This window comes from Zalophus californianus, chromosome 1 (genome assembly GCF_009762305.2).
Source record: "Zalophus californianus isolate mZalCal1 chromosome 1, mZalCal1.pri.v2, whole genome shotgun sequence".
Classification (NCBI taxonomy): domain Eukaryota; kingdom Metazoa; phylum Chordata; class Mammalia; order Carnivora; family Otariidae; genus Zalophus; species Zalophus californianus.
Genome location: NC_045595.1, coordinates 58,000,421 through 58,007,918, shown reverse-complemented (window position 1 = coordinate 58,007,918; position 7,498 = coordinate 58,000,421). Strand labels below are relative to the sequence as shown.

The 7,498-nt window shown below is 42.1% G+C and overlaps 1 long non-coding RNA gene across 1 annotated transcript; it reads right to left on the bottom strand.

Annotated features, from left to right (window-relative positions):
* Nucleotides 1-287: 287 nt before the first annotated feature.
* LOC113915817 lies at nucleotides 288-7,000 on the bottom strand. Its single transcript, XR_003517820.1, has 4 exons — nucleotides 6,882-7,000; nucleotides 6,675-6,785; nucleotides 1,847-2,078; nucleotides 288-397 (listed from the first exon to the last, which is right to left on the bottom strand). It is a non-coding gene; the product is annotated as an uncharacterized LOC113915817 (long non-coding RNA).
* Between the last annotated feature and the right edge of the window lie 498 nt (nucleotides 7,001-7,498).

Here is a 7,498-nt window from a genome sequence, read left to right as displayed (position 1 = left end):
GGTTAAGCGGCTGCCTTCGGCTCAGGTCATGATCCCGGGGTCCTGGGATCGAGCCCCACGTCCAGCTCCCTGCTCGGCGGAGAGCCTGCTTCTCCGCCTGCTTGTGCTGTCTCTCTATCTGTCGAATAAATAAATAAAATCTTAAAAAAAAGAAAAGAAAAGAAAAGAAATGGTCAGGAGTTGCCTTAGCGGCCAGAATGGGAAGTTTTAGAGGTGGGGAAGGAGTGGGTGAGGAGAAGGGAAGGAGAACAGGGAGCAGACCATGATCTCATCTTTCATGTCATGCTGAGAGGTTCGACTTCTATTCGCAAAGTAGCAGAGCTCTCCAAGCCCTCCTGAAAAGCTGTGTGTAAATCCTTTCGTGTTTCAAACATTTTACGGAAATGTCCAGGAGATTCTGAAATGTAAAAAACAATATTGGAGATATTTTTGGAAATAAAAAATTATTTTATATTGTCAATCATTCAGTTTTACTTTTTTTTTTTCATTTCAAATTTGAAAATATATCCTATCCCTTGCCTTAAAGTGAAGTGTCCTAATTATAAGACCCCTACCCTCACATGGTCTTCGTGACATCAGTGGGCCATCCGATTACACATGCATGGGGTCATAGCTCTTGGATGAATTGATTCAATCTCAACACATAATAGTTTAACATAGGAATGCAACCTAAGAAGGTTAGGAGGGCTGTAGGAAGCACCTGGTCCAATGTCGCCTCACTTTTTGGAGAAAAAAGATAAAACGAGGCAATATATACATGACTCAGAGCTACATGGCTGGTGAGAGGCAAATGATGAGGCTCAGATTCAAGTTTTCAAATTCCAAATTCAATGTTCACATAGTCAGCTATCATTAAACAACCATTGTCTGTTCCTTTTTCTCCCCCTTAATCCATATTTTTTTAACATTTCTTGAGGGATGGGTACAAATAAAACTTAATTCTAAATATTTTTAAATTTCCTATTATTTTAGAAGTTCTTGTAAGAAAAAAATATTTGAGGAGAAATAATTACTCAAAATGGTTAAAGCTCTTAAATTCCACATATGAGCGAAATCATAAGGCACTTGATATAATGAGCACTGGGTGTTCTATGCAGCTGATGAATCACTAAATTCTACCTCTGAAACTAATAATACACTGTATGTTAATTAAATTGAATTTAAATAAAAAAATTTTTTAAATAAATACCCAAAAAAATGGTTAAAGCTCATGATCTATGATACAATTCAGTCACACACATTTCACATCACATGGCTCTCTGTCCAGAAAGAAACTTTCCAGCAATTTATGGATTTTGAAAACATGAACTACCTCACTAAAGGGTATTAAAATATCCTTCCATAAAGTCAAGTTCCACCAAATAAGAAAAGAGTTTTTAAAACAGGGTGACTTCTGGGGTGCCTGGGTGGCTCAGTCGTTAAGTGTCTGCCTTCGACTTCAGGTCATGATCCCAGTATCCTGGGATCGAGCCCCACATCGGGCTCCCTGCTCTGCGGGAAGCCTGTTTCTCCCTCTCCCACTGCCACTGCTTGTGTTGCCTCTCTCGCTGTGTCTCTCTCAAATTAATTAATTAATATAAAAAAACAGGGTGACTTCTCTGAGTGCCTTATTCACAAGGCAACCAAAAGGATGAATGTTCCAGGCACTGTTCTGAGGACCGTGCATGCATTAACTCATTTATCCTTACAACAACCCTGTGAGGTATTGCTCTTATCATGGCTCCAGTAGGGAAACTGAGGCACAGTGATCCCTGTTCTGCTAAGAGGCAGAGATTGAACCAGGCAGTCTGGCTCCTGAGCTATTTGCTGAACCTCCCATGCAAGCCACTCGATAATGTCTTATTACCAATTCCACTGCAACTTCGTTGCTTCAGGGGAGTTGGTCCTTTGTGGTGTTTCAACTTTATCTTTTCTTTTTCCCCTTATGCTGTAGGGAATGGAAGTGAGAAACACCCTTGCCCAGATGCCCCTAGCAGCAGGGATCCAGCTGGGCTTTTCCAGGGGGAGGCCAGGCATATGCCACCCAGATGCCAAAGGCAGGTTCCAGCCATCTGCAGCAGCAAAGGGAGCGTCAGCATCTGCAGAGACAAGCAACAGGCAGACTCCATAGTGAGAGCGCGGTGGACACCAATGGGGGCATCAGCACATTCATTTACGCCCTGGTCTCTGGGCACCAACACCTCCCCCCCTTTATGCACCTCCAGCCCTTCTTAGTTGAAAACCAATTTCCTTCATATAATCCCTCTCTGCTTGAAATATGTAGGTCAATGCTTTTTTTTCTGGACTACTGATTGATTCTGACACCTTACTTAAACGTATTACATTTCCCTGTCTTCTGAAATGAATATAATGAACTTGTGTACCCTCGACTTGACAAATCACAATGCTGTAACAGCGAGGTCCCTGGGACCTATCTCAGGAGCACGCACATCTGCCGCCCCGCTTCCCAACATCACTTTGTAATGATGGGAGAAAAACTTATTTTTCAATTTATGAGCTATAATAAAATTGGAAGGCAAGAAATGGTGCCCCCTGCAGACCAGAGTGTTAGAAGAATTTTAGGAAGGGAAAAAGCAGCTGGAGCCTAATGGGTGGAGAAATCAGGGCAGAGGGTAAAGGCGTTTTTTCCCAAGGGAGGCCTGGAGAAGCCCTCTGATGGGCATCAGTAGGTACAGAGAGCAGGAGCAAGCCATTCTTGGGCATCTGAGCCGCATCCAGAACCACTGGGGAAACCCAAGTTCTCCCCTCTGTGTACATACATTTCCTAGCAGTAAAGGCACTCCCAAGAAAGGGCAGGACCCCAGCTGAGGTCCTTGGTGAGAGAAGCAGAGCAGAGCAGACAGACACAGGGAGGATGCAGGACAGAAAGGGGAGTTGCTCAGCCAAGTACTAGGATACGGCAAAACAGAGCCCTTCTTGCCATGGTGCCCCGGGGGCAGCTCCCTGACCTGCACCGCGCAGCGGACCTCTGCCAACATGGGCTTCACTTCCGGTTCACACACAAGCTGCCATCAGAAGACCCAGCCCTGGGGGACAGAGGCTCACAGCAGGGGGACTGACACTGGCCAGGATGGTCCTTCCTTAAGAAATACACACGGCAACAAATGGTCACCAGATATTTGAGGAAGATGGACAGAAAGTTGAAGGACAACTGATCCTGAAGGAACCAGAGGTGATTTGGAACACTCAAGAAAAACACAGAATAAATCCTAAATTTAATGTTTAACTTTTAAAATCTGTACTATCTTTGCATGATTCAAAAATCAAAGAAAAGTAAGAAGGGATACATTGAGAAGTTTTGCTCCCACCCTTGCCTTTCAGCCATACTTTATGTGCAAAGGCAAGAAAATATGAAAAACATATACTTATTTTCCTTCCCATCTTACGCAGAACATGGCATGCTACCTGCATTAACAAAGCAGGTGGCTTCAGCAACAGAAACATACTGTCTCCATTCTGGAGTCTAGAAGTCCAAAATCAAGGTGGGCCGGGAGGGAAGGGTCTATTCCAGCCCTCTCTCCTTGGCCTGTAGAAGGCTGTCTTCTTGTTCATATGGTGCTCTTCCTATATGCATGTCTGTCTCCAGATTTCCCCTTTTTATAAGGACACCAGTTGTATTGGGTTAGGCTCATCCCAATGACCTCACCCTGCACTCAGTTACCTCTTTAAAGACCCTATCCTCAAATAAGGTGACAGAGATCCTGAGGGTTAGGACATCAACATACAAATTTTGAGGGGACACAATTCAACCCCTGTCACTACAATACCATTCTACTTTTTTTCACGTACTAATATGCCCCTGAAGACTTTCCCACATCAATACATAGAGCGTTTTTTTCATTTTTTCATGGCTATACATTACTTCGTTCAGAGAATTACTGTGGTGTACCTGATCACTCCTTCATACTTGAAAACCTGGGTTGCTTTTTCAATCTGCCACAATTATAAACTAGGCTTCACTTCCTAAGTGTGTTAGGTGTGTCTATATGATCTGATCATAGCCATAGGGTTGCTTGGCCAAAGGGTAAAGGCATTCATAATCCTAAGAGATATTGCCAAAAGGCTCTTCTTGGGGGCTATGCCATTTTGCACTTCCCCCAACATTGTATGAGAGGGCTTGTTTCCCTCAGAGCCTTGCCAACAGGCTATGTTGGTAATCTCTGGAATTTTTGCCTATCCCATAGTTAAGAGATGCTTTCTTCATACAGTTTCATTCTTATTTCTCTTACTAGTAAGGTTAAGCATATTTCATCTATTTTAGGGCCATTTGGATTTTTTTTGTGTGTGCGAATTCACAATTTTTTATTGGGTTATTACCTCATTTTGCTCTAGATTCCTAGCCATGTCACACATTAACCAGATTAATCCTGTGTCTGCGATGTATGATGAAAGTATTTCCACAAATTTATCATCTGTCTTTTCACTTTGCTTTTTAAACTTTTCATTTGGAAAATTTCAAACACTGACATAGGTAGAGAGATTATATGGTGAACCCCACATACCCATCACTCAAATGCACCCATTACTAATGTGCGGCAAATTTTCCTCTGTCTGTAATCCCACTGATTCCCATCCCAGATTATTTTATTTAAAAAAAAGATTTATTTATTTATTTTAGAGAAACAGAGAGAGCATGAATAGGAGGGGCAGAGGGAGAGAGAGAGAATCTCAAGCAGACTCCCTGCTGAGCACAGAGCCCAATGTGGGGCTCGATCTCACTACACTGAGATCATGACCTGAGATGAAATCAAGAGTCAGACGCTTAAACCAACTACGCCACCCAGGCACCCCCCATCCCAGATTATTTTAAACACATCCCACTCATCATAGCCTTCATCCGTAAATAACCCAATCCATAAAAGATTCTGTTTGTATCTCTTAAAAAAAAAAAAAAAAAAACTTAATCCCAATACCATTATCACATATACAAAATTAAAGTTTCCTTAATATCATCAGATAACCAATTGGTGTTCAAATTTCCTGAACATACATTATAATTAGTTAATATGTCTCTTAAGTCACTTCTATTTTTTATTTTATTTTTTTAAAGATTTTATTTATTTATTTGACAGAGAGCGAGGGAACACAAGCAGGGGGAGTGGGAGAGGGAGAAGCAGGCTTCCCACTGAGCAGGGAGCCCGATGCGGGGCTCCATCCCAGAACCCTGGGATCATGACCTGAGCCGAAGGCAGATGCTTAATGGCTGAGCCACCCGGGCACCCCTCTTAAGTCCCTTTTAATCTATAGGTTCAGCCTCTGTCACAGTTTCTTCTTTCCTTTGAAATGAATTTTTGAAGAATCAATTGGGTTGTCAGTCTGGCAAAAACCCCACCGTCTGGATTTTGCTGAGTGTGTCTCTGTGGTGTCTCTGCACATGTTCCTCTGTTGTCTGTACTTCTGTAAACCGGTAGCTAGATTTAGAGGCACTGTCAGATTTTGATTTGATTTTGGCCAGGGGCTGGGGGGGACAAGACGACTTCATAGGAGGTGTGGTGAACTTCCTTCAAGAGGCGCTTCATGTCAGGTTGTCCCTCTTTTTGTGATGTTGGCAGCTGTTGATGATCATTGCTGAAATCCACTGGTATGTTCAATGTTGCAAAACGATGCCTTCCAGATTCTAGCACCCCTTCTTCATTTATTTTCTGGAATACACCTATAACGAGAAACTCATCATTTCTTCACTTAACTAGAAGAGGAGTTTATGTGACAGAGGCAAAGTAAGTGTCTGTCTCTTTTCCTCTACTGTCACTTTAAAAAAATAATGACTGGTTCCCTAGGGCACTCCAAAGGAGGATAGTATATGCTTGCTATTATGAACTCATTTCTTTTAACATATGTTGTGTTTCTATCCATCATAGTTATTCTCCCTCTCGATGCTCCATTTGTCCCATCTTTGGCCTGTGGGAGCCTCTCCAGGTTGGCTCCTGAGCGCTCCAGACACAACCTCAGTCCTCATCATGACTTCCCCTGCTGTTCAGTCTAATGAGCTGTTGCGGTTCATCTTGCATCTTTCTTGCTCCAGACCTGGAATCAGCTTTTCCTCCAAGAAGCCTGCTTTCTTTTTTGTGGGAATGGTATTTAGAGACCACAGTATGGACATACTTACGAAATAATCTAGTCCATGTACTGTACACAGCATTATTTTCTGCTGTGTAAAAGGAATCATCTGAACCCCAAAGTTCTCGGAAACCAGAACATGCTTCCTGAAATAAAACATTCAGTGGATATAGAGAACGTCATGGCATAGAGAAATACCAAATTAGTGATCTGGAAAATGAAACCCAATAAAGCTAAGAGCAAAAAGACAGAGATGAAAAAGATGAGAGAAGAAAATTCAGAGACATAGAAGATAGATCCAAGGTTCAATACTCAATTATTAGGAATTCTAGATGAAATGGAAAGAAACAATGACATAGAGAAAATAATTTTTAAAATGATAATTGTAAATGCTGTTTACATTTACAATTACAATTACAAGGCACTGTCTTAGAAATGGAAACAGTAACTGAATCAGCTTCATCATGAAAATGTTAAAAAAAAAAGTAAACTCCGTGGAGACGTGTTTCTGATGTACTAATTTATTACCTGGATTCAGCATTCAGTTACATCTTTCTCTTCTTTTGTTTGTTATAATCACTTATATAATTCTATAAAATTAGAAGACCCGGGTCTACCTGAGTTGAATCCATCTCGTATAAGGTCCCTCCCTTGGAGTGATGAAAATAACCCCAACAGCAAGCTGGTTTATCCTTTGAAAGTCTATTTTCTGGGAATCAAAGCGCCTCCTGTTAGGAAAGAGGATGTTAATGGCAGAAAAAAAGAACATACAGAGCAAACAAAATAAATACACTGAAGAGAGCCTCTCAAACTGGGAAAAATACCATATTGTGCTTTCTCTGTTGGTCTAGAGCAAGGGTGGGCAAAATCAGGTTTGCAGACCAAATCCAAGTGTGCCTGTTTTTGAAGATCCTGCAAGCTCCAGATGCCTCTTCAATGGCTGGGGAAAAAAATCCAAATGAGAGTAATATTTTGTGACATGTGAAAATATATGCAATTCAGATCTCAGCGTGCATCTGTAAAGTTTCATTGGGACACTGCCACGGTGTCCATTTTGCAATGGAGGAGTGGAGTAGTTATGACAGAGGCCCGCTAGCCAGCAGCATGGCTGGCAGAGCCTCCAATACTCACAATCTAAAATGCTCACTTTCCTAGAAAAGTTGCCAACTTCTGGCCTAGAGGGTGTGGTAGCCTCACAACCTCCCCTTCAGCCCAGTGCTCTAAGGAAGGCAGTCTTCAAGCTAAAAGAACACTGAAGGCCAAGCAGGATTTCATTTTACATAAAAGTCACAGGCAGACACATTGAGGTGAAAATTCAGAAGGAAGGTCAAGAACCTAGCCCGTAGCCCTAGCGATAAAGCAGGGCTTGTAAAAGGTAAGCGATTAGGCTTTCCCACCAGAATTTTCATTGGCAATACTAGCCACAAGACTACCGTGGAGC